Here is a 13,689-nt window from a genome sequence, read left to right as displayed (position 1 = left end):
CACGTCTTACTCATGAAGTGTTGTGCACCTTCATGGCCGAGGTGATGGCAATTATTAATGCAAGGCCTCTTGTTCCCATATCCACCGACCCTGACAGTCCTGCAGTACTCACTCCAGCAGTGCTACTAACGCAGAAGATGAGTGCTGTGTCCGCCCCACTTGGGAACTTCTCATCAGGGCAGCTGTTTGGGAAACAATGGAAACATGTTCAACTCCTCGCTGACACTTTTTGGAAAAGGTGGAAGGGAGAGTATTTATCCACCTTACAAGGTCGTGCAAAATGGACAGAGACTAGACCTAATGTCAAAATAGGAGATGTGGTCCTGCTAAAGGACCTCCAAGCCAGCAGGAACGAATGGCCCATGGGACTAATAGTAAAAACATTCCCCAGCAGCGACAAGAAGGTCCGAAAAGTGGAAGTGCGGACTGTAAAAGATGGGACTGTTAAAATGTTTCTCAGACCAGTTTCAGAGATTGTTGTTTTGCTTGCAGAGACTGAATGAATATTCTTCAATGCTAGATGATGTTTGAATATGTTGTATTAATGTTTATTGTGATATAATGTGTGTATATCAAGCGGGGAGTGTTATGCCCTTGAGTCAAAAGTCAGCGGTTGGTGTGTGTGCTGATTGAGCCACATAAGCAGAGTGATAAATAAGCTCAGAGTGAGACATCATTGCCACAAGAGATCTTTGTATCCTATGTGCGGAAATGGAGCGAGGGAGCGCTCTGTTCACTAACCTATCTTTGATGTACCCTTTCGTTTATGATGTCGTGAAAAAGTGCTCCGGCAGTTATTAAATAGGGACTAGTTCATGTTCACGCTAAGAGTGCTCTACACGTTCGCACCTCGGAAAACGTTCGTCTTTGTGAGTATTGACATGTGTAGAGACAGTCGTTATATGTGTTTACATGGAGCGAACTGTATGCTGATGTAATGTACATGTTAAGCTAGGCTAATCGGCAAGTTGTTATTAAGATGTGTGTTAACCAGCGATTCATTTTCATTTTTTCTCATATTCTAGTTACATAAAAACAAGAAAGTCAAGCCTTGTGTGGAAGACCTCTTCTATTTGTTCGCTAGCTGTCTAACCTCACAGGGTCACGTGTCGTGAGGGCAGCATATACAATTTTAAATTATTTTGCATATTTTGCTACACCAAAAGGTATCTAAGTGAAAATGTACTGACAAGAAAATGTTCCTAATAAATGAATATATAATAATGACAATAATAACAATAAGTTTCTGGCCCAGCGGAACCAAACTCAATAACAGCTTCTAAGATTACCAACATAAAAGAAAGAAAGCAAAATATTTGAAATGTTCATTTTAAAACAGTGAATCAAAAATGGCTCTATAGGCATAAATCAGATGTATATATTATGCAAACATACAAACAGTGCATTCTAACTATAGACCCTGTGCACGAGAAAATGCTAACTTCCTGGTTTGAGACCGGATGTAGGGTTGTACATTTCCGGTAGCTTTACTTTGCGGTCAATCGCTACTGCGAAGATCTACTCCAAAATCATGTCCAGAACTTGAAAACAGGCAAATGTTCAGCATTCAAACTACAGGTGAAGAATAGTCAAACCAGATGTTTCCCCGTTATGTCGATATCAACTAGTCAAGTACACACCGACACAGCATGTTAACAAACCGTGAAAAAAAGCCACACAAAAAATGAATAATTGCTGGTAACGGTTTCTATACATTAGTATTTAAGAAGGGTATGTTGTGACTTTCAAAATTACAGTGGCCCCTTGCTATAAGATGGTTCACCTTTCACCTCGCTGTTTCACAGATTTTTTAGTGCAAGTTTGCACATTTTTTACGTCACATTGTGTCCTGTGTCCTGATCGCTGCAGACAATCTCCTCCGTGACGTCTCTCCTGTACAGTACAGAATCGCTGCATCGAGTGTGACTCTGAATTGCAGTACTGGATGTCGACGAAACGTTTTGCACTGCCAAAAAATAAAATTGGCTACTTGATTTCACCTATCGCTGGTTATTTTTAGAACATAACACCCGCGATAAACGAGGGACAGCTGAGAAATATAACATTTGAATCCCTTTTCTGTTTTGCTCTGAGGTGCGGGGGAAAAATATCGACAAGTCGATGAACATCATTTACAGATATATTGGGTAAATGCCCAAGACATCTATAGAAATGTAAATCGCCCCTTGATTCATTCATTTGCTTAACTTGTTTTGGACTTAAAAAAAAACAAAAAAACAAAAAAACAAAAAAACTTGTTTTGGACCGTAAACAAGGCGCGAATAGGACACCGGAAACAAAGCTCCCCACAGGAGTTTCCGCACCAGAAGTAGCATATGCTAACATGCACATAGTCTATAACGTAACATGTGAATAGGGCTTTGGAGCGTGATGTCACGGGAGGTGGGCCACGCCCCCTTCCGCCATGACAGTAGGCCAGACACAGGATACAGCTTCAGCTATGGTTCATATGTGTTGTGTTGTCGGTTGCAACGTTAGATCACATGATCGTGAAGGCAAGAAGCTGGATAATGGGCTCTCTTTTAATCGTTTTCCATCCTGGAGGCAACGTGAGGGATCCCATGTATCCGATATTACTAAACAAAGACGTCAGGCTTGGATTGCAGCGGTGAGAGTTATCTGCAATCCCCAGCTTTTTGTTGGTTTGCTCGCAGCATGTTCTTTCCGATGAGTTCTAAATTAATTCATATCACTCTTAAAAGGCTTTTAGTGTTATTTTCAATGCGCTGCGGTCATAGATAATGAGATAAAACTAATGTGTGATGCTGCAGAACCACGTCATGTTGACTGAGTAGCTTATGATTTGGCATTATTGCAGGCAAACCAGCATATGAAATGGGTGTAACAAATCCACACTCCAACACTGCACATGGGGCACGACAACATACCTGTGTCAGACTCGGACCGGCACGCAAGGCGTATGCAACGGAAGCAAAAAAGAGCACCCATCGGAGGTAAAGAACCCACCCCTCCCTCTAAAAACATACTAAATTGCTATCACTGTACACTAATCCGCACATAACTTCCAGATGAATCACACACCTGTCATTGGAATATTGGTGTACATTTACCTTATGTGTATGCATTAATTTTATCTTACAGGCTTTCGTTATGCAGCTGCAGAGTCTGAAGATGTGCCCCGTGCAGAAGTGATCGATGAAGATCTGACAGAAGACCAACAACAAAATCACAATGTCATGGAGACAGTGGACAGCAGTTGTGTTGGACAAGTGGAGGTTGAGGTACCAGATGCAAATGTGGACAGTGGTGATCGGACAGACAGCGTCATGGAAGCTAAAAGGCAGACAAAGGATTGTGTGTGCAATGAACAGGGCAGAGCAGAAATAAACCGGCTGTTGGAGGAGAACAGACTGCTTCGATCACAGTTGCAAAAGACAGAGCTGAATGATCATTTCTTAAAGGATGATACCGAAAAAGTAAGATATTACACTGGACTACCTTGTTATGCTGTCTTAATGTCCCTCTTCAACACTGTCAAAGATTTCCTGCCAATATCGAAGAAACTGTGTGCAGGCCACAATGCCTCCACAGTTCACTGAAACTTTTGGAAAACGAGTAGCCACCATTGTTGACTGTTTTGAGATTCGACCAGAAAGACCATCTAATTTAAAGGCACGTGCACAAACATACTCTCATTATAAGGGTACACACACCATAAAATACCTCATTGGGATTACACCCCATGGAGCTATTTCTTTCATTTCCAGGGGATGGGGGGGCGTGCATCAGATAAACACATCACAGAGAAATGTGGCATTCTTCAAAAGCTGTTACCAGGGGACGTAGTATTGGCTGACAGAGGCTTTGACATCAGAGATGCTTTAGGAATGATGTGTGCGGAGGTCAAGATTCCAGCTTTCACAAAAGGCAACTGTCAACTTGATGCAAGGGACATTGAACAAACGAGAGCAATTGCCCACCTCAGAATTCATGTTGAGCAAGTAATAGGTAGTTTGCGCAGCAAGTTCAAAATGCTACACACTACAATGCCAATCCGATTACTCATATCATGTGAGGGTGAAGACACAACACTGCTTGATAAGATTGTTAAGGTTTGCTGTGTTTTGGTGAATATGTGCCCCAGTGTGGTTGTCAAACCAGGGCCAAATGAAACTTGCTCTTGTTGAATATTCATGCTGTGCTGTGTTGCATGTGTAGTTCATTGTAAATAATTGTACTTTCTGTAAAGTGGTTTCAATAAAACAGAAAAGTATGTTTTGGTTTTTCTTTTATTCAAGATCTGTTCACATGTACTTAGCAAGTACATAAACATGAAATGCAAACTATTTACATGGCAACACACAGCTGGCATCAATCGTGAACCACAAAATGAAACACTAATGGTTATTTAGAGCAGCACTTTGTTTGGAGAAGTATTTGCCAACAAGTTCAGGAAGGCACACTTTAAGTCTTGTGGTTGCTTTAAACGCGGTTCCAAGAAATCCACATCAGGGAAGATGCGTATCACAGCAAGGTCTCTCTGTGTCCACACAACGAGGTCACAGTGGTCATCTGGGTTTCCACTCCATTTCCTTTTTTCATACGAGTCCACATTACCGATGCACGCAATTTTTTCAAAGTACCGTCTCTTGGCATCTTGGCGCAATCGGTGGCGATACAACCCTTTGTCTTTCGCGCTGATTTTGAGCATGGTTCTGGCAGTCCTGATTCCAACACTCCAACACTATGCGCTTGTTTTGCTTTCTGGCCTACTGACATGGCACCGCGATCCCACAATGCGTGACGTCAACTCCAACGCCCTATAACGACATTTTATTGGTATTGTCATGAATCGCTGTGCGGCAGGCAGGAGTTGGACCCAAAATGCAGGACTCAGATTCAAGGGATGAACTCAAAATCACAGCTTTATTGGCTGGTAACAGAAAAACGAGCATACAAAGTAAACTAAGCTAAACTGGGAAACAATGGACTAAAACTCACAGGGAGATCCACACAGCATGAGGGACAACGCGACACTGACTCAGAGAAACACAGGGTTTAAATACACTGGGGAGTAACGAGGGGAATGAGACACAGAAGGAGGGCACAGCTGGGAGAAATCAGGACTGACGAGACAAGCAAAGCAGGACACATTCACCTAAGGCACGGACCTTCAAAGTAAAACAGGAAGGATCACACAGAGACGCGAACTTGACACAGTGGAGACAGCAACTAAGAAACACAGAGACATAAACCATAAGGCAGAGGACTCTAAGAACCGAGAGACACAGAGGGGAACTCAAACATGCAGACACAGACTTACACAGAACAGAGGGGACACTGAACAACATGAAGGGCAATGGATCGAAACTAGAAACCATAGAATAACTCACACAAGTAAAATAATACAAACATCACAAAGAACTAAAAACGCTGGGTCAGGAGACCCAGGACCGTGACAGGTATGATGTTTGTGTATGTTTAGATTTAACCTTGAATAAATCAGCAACATATGACAGCACATGTAAACATTCAACAGCTAGACTTGGAGATAAACTGGTCTGGGCAAAACCAGCATCCAACCGTTTCAGAACTAGTGGTAACCCAGCGATGCATTTCACCAAACACAGTTTTGCAAATTTAAAGTAATACTGTCAATGTTATCTCCTGGCAATCCTTTCAAACAAGCCACAATTTTTTTAATCCAATTTTGAATTGTTTTGTCATTAATCTGAACATTTAACACAGTTAAAATATCCGTGTTTCGTCAAATTGTATAGCTAGTTGAGTCCATTAGGTCCCTATCTAAAAGGAAAATTTCCCAGTTCCTTATTAACTTTTTGTTTTTCTTTAACCTACTAAAATAGCTATCTTTTATTACTTTTTCAGATCTACCTAACAGTTTACTGTCTTTACATTTTCTACAAACTATTGTTAAACTATAACTGGTGATATTACTTCTACATTCAAAAGGTCTTGTGCTAAGATAAAATTTGTAGTGGAAACCAAAACAGCACAGCTGATATCAATTTTAAATGCAGTTATCACCCAAAGAATATCGAAATGCATATTTGGCAGTGTGTGGTTCGAGGTTCAGCTGCAGGAGAGGGGTGGAGGAGTGGGTTCAGGGGACAGGGCGAGGGAAGGCTGGCTGACACAGTTGATAGCCATTACTCTAGCCATGCATTCTGTATTTCAGTAGCCACTGGAACGAGGAAATGGCAGACAGGCAGGGAACACAGCTGACTCTAATCAGACGAGACTGGGAGGAAGCAAAACAGAAAACAAGAACATAGAACCAAAAACAATAGACACAACACAAGGAATATAAGGGAGGCACAGATAACACTAAAACACTGGATATTAATAAACACAAAATATAAACATGGAGTTCACAGACTCTACACAATGACAAATTTCTTCTGGAAATGCTTCCAAACAAGGCAGAATTTTTTATACTATTTTGAATTAGACTGAACACAGAGCAAAAGAAGATAAAACTACCAAAACGGTGTCACATTTGGTCATATGGATGGATTTGTTCAAATATGCAGGTCAGGACACTTCTAAGAATGAAAGTGAAAATATCTGTGTTTAGTCAATATAGGTTGTTGAGTTCAAAACGTCCCTATCTAAGAGTTCATAGCCCTTACTCTAACCATGCTCTCCCTATTTCAGTAGCTGCTGGGGTTTGGAGAAGAGGGGAGTAGTGGATGTAGCTGCAGGCGAGGAACGTTTGGCTGCAGAGGGGGAGCTGAACAGCTGTCCACGTAAACACTCCGAGAAGAAAGCTCGCTGCAAATAAAATACATGAAATAAAAATAAAATAAAATACTGTTGTAAAGGACTGCCAAGTATCTGGTCATGTCCTGCTACAGTGGTGTTGACATCCAGGCTCAGCATGATGATCTGCCTGGTGTAGTTGTGGAGGCACTGGCTCAAATGGTAGCAGAGTTGGTAGCAATGCTCCAGGAGCAGGCAGCTGAGCATCGTGAGAAGCTAGAGAAACTGCTGGACTAGGTCGAGATGGTCCAGCAGATGGAAGTGTTGGCAAATCTTGTTGTTTGGTCCTGTTTCATGTCAGCATTGGGAGTGATTTCCCTGAAGAGCAGTCTTGTGACAACACTCTATGGTCAGCATTTGATGAAGTTATGAAAATTTATGGTGAATATATACACATATTGTTGTAAATATACATTGGGTGCAAGTAGTGGGCAAGAATTGCTGATACTGGTACTGCTTCTACTACTTAAATTTTCAAAACAGACTTGTTACTTTTGCTTTAAAGCATTTGACGGGACTTATTATTTCATCACCGTGAGCTTTCATATATCAAACATATTTGAACCTAAACAGAAACAAATGAAAGGTGTCCTGTTCATGTTTTAATCACCAGGGGATGACGTATAAAAAGATTGAAAGAGGTAAAATTGTGACACAAAGTCAGGGGTTAAAGTGGGCTGTTTTTGTTTTTTGTTTTTTTGTTTTTTATTTCTGTATTTTTTTCTTTTTCTATTTTTTTTGCACATCATTGGAATGACTCCAAATGTGTCCAAAAGACAAGCAAGCATAAAGGGCAGTTTGTGGCAGGTAACTTCTATTTCGTTTTTATCAGCTCAACAAATGTCAGCTAAAGGTCTAGCTGCTGTATTAGTAAGAAAGAGAGCTAACTTCACTCAGAGATGGAGAAAGATAATGAAGACAAGACAGAAGAGAAAGAAAAGGGGTTAGATTTAAAGGTAAGGACTACTTCATGGTGTCTGATGAACTGGAAATGTAAAGTTTACATGTAACTTAGTGGGAGTGTCCCCCCACAGAGGGACAAAAGGACCCCTGATGATCCTCTAATCGCCTGAGCCAAGGTGTGAAACTGGGTGTGGGTCCCAATCAGTCAGGGTTTCGGGTGGGCTCATTGTGAAACCTGGCCCCACCTTATCCGAATTCCTGAGGTCAGATGGCCCAGGATGTGAGTGGGCGTTAAGCCGTCTGGGAAGGGAACTCAAAACTGGATTATAGATGGCAGAGAGTTGGTGTCGTAAACCCCCGCCTCTGTTCAAAGATGGTCGCTCACAGTGGACATAGATGGCTTCTTTCACTCCTCTTTCAAACCATCTGTCCTCTCTGTCCAAAATGTGAACATTGGCATCCTCGAAAGAGTGTCCTTTATCCTTAAGATGCAGATGGACTGCTGAGTCTTGTCCTGTGGAGGTGGCTCTTCTGTGTTGTGCCATGCGCTTGTGAAGTGGCTGTTTGGTCTCTCCAATGTAGAGGTCTGGGCATTCCTCGCTGCACTGTACAGCATACACCACATTGTTAAGTCTGTGTTTTGGAGTTTTCTTTCGGACCTTAGAACTGAAGAAGCTTCTCAGATGAGAGGTGAAACGTCTTCAAGCAACTTAAAGAAGTCCAGACGCTTTTCTTCACAAGCTCCTTTGACTACAATGACCTGGATGACTGAGAACCTTCACAGATATTTTACATGTAGCTCCACATATTTTAAAATCAGATATTCGATCTGCACATGTGACATTATGTTTTTTTCATATTGTAAAATGTGCTGAAAAACAAACTGAGGTAGAATAACTGTGTTATTTAAAAGTTGCATGTTAGTGCAGTATAAACAGGTTAGTTTGCTGCACTATGATGGATTTAAAGTAAAGAACAGCGTGTGATTGCTGCACAGTGGCTGTGCTCATGTTAGGTTACATAAAGGGCAGCAGAAACTAATATGATTATTACCTGATGGTGCTCAGATTAATTCACTGAATTCAACCTTCATACCATCTAGAAAAAAAGAGAGCATGAACAGTGTACTGTCATTTTGGATTAAATCAGCCAGGGCAACTTATGAAACTTTTGCTGACATTTTGTTGAATTCAGTTGTGTACATCCACAAAGAGCAGTGAACCTCAGAGCAGCAGTAGTAGCCAGTAGCGGTTTTTGATACGGGCGACATGGGCAGTTGCCAGGGGCGGCATCGTGTGGCAGTGGCGTGTCTAGAAAATTTTTGTTGGGGGGGCCAGGTAGGGGCACAGATTTGGAGAAGGGTGGCAGATTTAATTGGCAGATAATGTTTAAAAAAAAAAAAAAAAAAAAATTCTACCAACCCTTAACCATAATTCAATAATCCTATAAACCTAATAACCAAATGCCCTTTTAACTCTTATTAGAATGAGATTTTAACCACTACGGTGCAAAGTTTTTAGATACTGCGTTGATAAAGTACAAGAGATACAATCAGTGCTTTGTCAGTGTTTACTCAGCATTCAAGGACAGCAATATTTGCATAGTATTTTTACTGACATATAGTGCACATATGTTTTGGGCAAAAACATTTTTGAAAATTAAAATACGAACATTTGTAACAAACAATTGACAAATTAGCCAATGCAAAACCTTATCTGCCTATTTAAAAAAAAGAAGACAATCTTCTCACAAACTGGTGTTTGATTTTGAAACAGGAAAAAAGTGGGGAAACAACTGAAAAGACTAACATTTGAATAAAACCTGAAAGCAAGTAAATACTTTCTATGCTGCCTTATGGTAAACTTTGGTAATATTGATAAAGAACAACACTGGCTGATGATAAAATACAGTCAGCTGGCATGGTGACACTGCCAGTATTAACCTGCAGGGCTGGACTGGGACAAAAAAATCGGGCATTTTCACTACAGACCGGCCCACCAGGTATTAAAGCTATAAAGCCTTTGAATGAAAACAAACCCTGTTGTGACAGTGATGTACAGTCTTGTTGGTATATGTATGATTTCTATACATTTTACGTCAGATAAAAACTTTGGTTGTAAGATTTAGATAATTATTTAATAAAAACTAGGTATTTTAAATGAGAATAAGAAAGAAAAGTATTTCTTTGTGCCCCCCTTTCCCTGTTAATGCCCTACCTGGCCCCCTGGCAAAACTTTGCTAGACCCGCCCCTGCACAGTTACCAGCTGTCAGCTACATAAAAAAGGATCCTGGTGTTATTTGTCTCTCAGAAACAGTTCATAACTTCAACTCATTCATGTCACAATAAAAGGTAAACCTGTTTCTCCATCACCTGTTCAGCTCTGATGATTCAGTAAGGACATCTCCTGGTTTCATCTTCATGTTTCCCTCTCACCACATATCCAAACCGACATCATGACCAGCAGCTTTACAGCTGTGGCTCCAGCAAACATCAGCTGATACTAGAAATTAATATTAAATACATTCTAACAACAGCTGATCAAGCTTAAACGTGCTGCTGTTGTTTAGCGCGACATCCGCTGGTTTCCTCTTTCTGGCGCAAAGTGGGCGATAAACAAACGCGAGAGAAAAGCTGATCAGCTGATCATTGATCAGTTTCATGATTGAAGTAGCAACAGGAGAGGGAGGGTGAGAGGATGAAAGAAGAAGAGGCAGCTGTGCAGCATAAAGACAGAATAAATCCAGCTTTGTCTTTTTTTCATTATAGCGAAAGTCCGGGACAAACTGCGTCTCTTCTCAGCTCAATACGAAACGTGTAATATTTTCTCTGAATGAGGGACCATTCCATTTTTTTTTTTAAGGAGCCGTTGGCAACTCTACTAACTAACCTTATGAATAAAATAAAGTTCACTATCAGTAACATCATAGCACCCACCCAGCTGTATAGAAACTCCATCATGCTAGCTAGCACGCAGTATGAGTTATTGCAACTGACAGTAAAAAGTCAGCAACATGAAAATAAACTCCACCTAAACTTGGTTTATATCTGACCCAGATAGACTGCAGGTCATAACTTCTTACCTGAAGTTCAGTTCACCTGACACTCGGACTGGTGGCTGCTTCGGGTCTCTCCTCCTGCCTCCCCTTCCCTCATCCACCTGTTGCCTCTGTGGAAGCCCCGCCATAGCCACCACCAAACAACGGAGTTATTTCTACACATCGACCTGCATCTGGCCAATCCACCACCTCTCATTGTTCATGCCATTACAAAAAAAATAAAAAATAAGTCACTGGGGATATGCCCGATGGCCAGTCCAGCTATGTTAACCTGCAACCAAATTTGCAGCTCCATACAGCAATGTTATGACTTAGATTATATCTTATAACTCATAACTCTTATGTTAGCTGCCCTCAGTAGCATACTGTCTGAAATATTCCACGGCTGCAATAATTCTTTAAGTGTAATTTTTTCCTTGGTATTCTAATTTCACCGAAGTTTACTAAACTCAACAAACTTGATATTACTTACCGGGACATTTATTCTGTCCTCATTTTCTTTCACCGAAAAATTGTTTCCTGCAGTGCCGTCTTTCGCGCTTGGCTCTCCTACCTTTGCTAACGTGATGCGCATAGCGCAGAAGCGATGCTGCATTCACTTACACTCGGATATCTGAGCGTCACCGTGAAAACATAATCGGACATTTGATATTTGATTGAATTTTATTGTTTTGCCTTTGGGGTGGCACCTGGGGTGGCCAGTCTGGTTTGGGGGGTGGCCTGTGCCCCCCCAGGCCACCCCGCTGGACACGCCATTGTCGTGTGGCATCACGGGCATCGGCAAAAAAAACAAACAAACAAAAAAATTGCTCGTACTCATGCTGCCCCGACATCAGCCAGCGCATATTGGGAATGGCATAGGCACCGATCGGTTTTCTATCGCCCATTTGCTGGGAGTAAGGGCGCCCTCCATTTGCGAGGTGCGCCTGCTGCTTGCGGCGCAGAGAGGAGAGAGCGGGGCGGTGAGGGATTCACTGGTGGCTGGAGCGGCATCTAATAACCAACTCGCAAAATAAAACAAAATAAAAACAAAATAACAAACACGAAAACACCAGACATTATGATACAGACTTATAATTTGCACCGATGTTTTTTCGAAATCCTATACGAGTGAGCGCGAGAGCCCTCGGTGCGCCTGCTCACTGCTGGGATTTCATACAACTGGGATTCACACAACCCACTATGTATTCATGAGTTGAATCCTGGGTTGTGCGAAATCCCAGAAATAAACCTTAGACAAAGTGAATCTGTGAACTAAGGTGTAAGTGTGTTAGGTTATGTTGTGGTGATCCTCGGGTTGAGGGATTTATGTTCATACTGGAGTGCAAAATGAAAACCAATGTAAGATGGACAAGAAAAGTTCAAAGTCATCAGGTCCTCAGTTTAAAAAAAAGAGAAAAGAAGAGGAAGAGAAACGAGCAAAAGATACAGGTAAGCAGATGTGTCGTTGGATAATGGCAGGTCATCCTGAAACAACCAGAATCAGAATACTTTATTAATCACTAAGGAAATAATGTGGATTACAGTTGCTCCAAGAAGAAATGGTAAAAATAACAACAGTAGGTTGTTTAAACTCCAAACAATATATTATGTTACAGATTTGAATATTAATTAGTCATTGTCAATTGTTCTCATTGTATGACGAATTATGATGGCCGATTGGTAGCTGTTTGCATGTAATGCATACTCTCTTTCTCTTCATATGTGTGTGTGTGTGTGTACAACAGCTTTATGTTAATGTACAATCCTTAATATGTTTTATGTGTGTGTGTGTGTGGGGGGGGGGGGGACTGTTCGCTCGGGGCGCCAAACAGGCCAGGACCGCCACTGGTAGTAGCCCAGGTCAGCTGATCACAGCCTGCACACCTATAAAATCTACTGGAGCTCTCAGTGGAAACTATTTTGAGTTATGATTCACTGACAATCAATTTTAGAGTTCCTCCAACTGCTGAATCCTGCTTTACTTGATCCTTACTCATTTTCCAATTTATAAGCAAAGTAGACCTCAACAATGTGGACATGGAAAATAAAGATATTATTTTCTCTCTTTTTCTCTGTTCATGTTCTGCGTAACTGATTCAAGCTGAATGCAATTGAAATAAAATTAGAGTAAATTTTGAATTCCCATTTATTAATTAATTTTGTTATTACATTAATATAGCACAAGGTTCGGCTATCCTTGTCCAAAAATAGCTGGTAGAAACATCCTCCAAAGAGATACTTTTTACGTTCATACTCAGAGCTTGTACTTTTTCACTTTTACTTCAGTAAAGAAGATGAATCATTACATAACTTTTACGGAAGTATTTTTTAATAGTAGTATATGCACTATTGCCACCTCTGCTGATCATTTTTTGTTGACAGTGTCACACACATGATGGTGCTAATTAACATATGTTAAACAGAGGTGTTAATAATACTTTGCACACACTGTGACATTGTGTGCATTATAAGTGCACATATCAAAAGTATACTGGCTGTTTTCATCAATTATGAGGATCCATTACCTCCAATGATGTGTGTCAGTTGAAGAATGATAACCGTGTAGAAAAACACCGTGCTCCATACACTGAGTTGAGATTTACACAATCGTCTGCCCTTGTGCTGAGGCATGTTCCAGAGAAAATGTTGGCTCACTTTGCAGTCAGTACGTTACCAGTTGAACACGCTCGCCAAGTCCTTACTTCAAATAACCTGAACTGCGCCTGCTCAGATCTTATCTACCTGTCAGACTGTTAAAATCTACTCTGTTCAATGTTGTGTACTGAGCTGTAAAAAGCAGTACTCCACACCTGTATATTGGTCTAAAATGTTTTCAGGGACACACTTCTGCAGTATGCACGGTTTATTGAACCAGAAAAGTTGAGTATCACAAACATTGCTTTAATGCCGTGATAAGAAAACATTAGTCATTAATGCTTAAGTTAATAAGACAGAAAAATCTCACTATAGTTATCAATCCA

At 41.0% G+C, this 13,689-nt stretch overlaps 1 pseudogene; it reads left to right on the top strand.

Annotated features, from left to right (window-relative positions):
- Nucleotides 1-2,425: 2,425 nt before the first annotated feature.
- On the top strand, nucleotides 2,426-4,169 carry LOC146579114 (uncharacterized; annotated as a pseudogene).
- The last annotated feature ends 9,520 nt before the right edge of the window (nucleotides 4,170-13,689 follow it).

This window comes from Mchenga conophoros, linkage group LG3 (assembly GCF_057382185.1).
Source record: "Mchenga conophoros isolate Kocher_MC1m ecotype Shallow Benthic linkage group LG3, M_conophoros_male_GT1.1, whole genome shotgun sequence".
In the NCBI taxonomy this organism is placed as follows: domain Eukaryota; kingdom Metazoa; phylum Chordata; class Actinopteri; order Cichliformes; family Cichlidae; genus Mchenga; species Mchenga conophoros.
The sequence above is the reverse complement of the archived record's forward strand: the minus strand, read 5'-3'. Positions and strand labels throughout refer to the sequence as shown.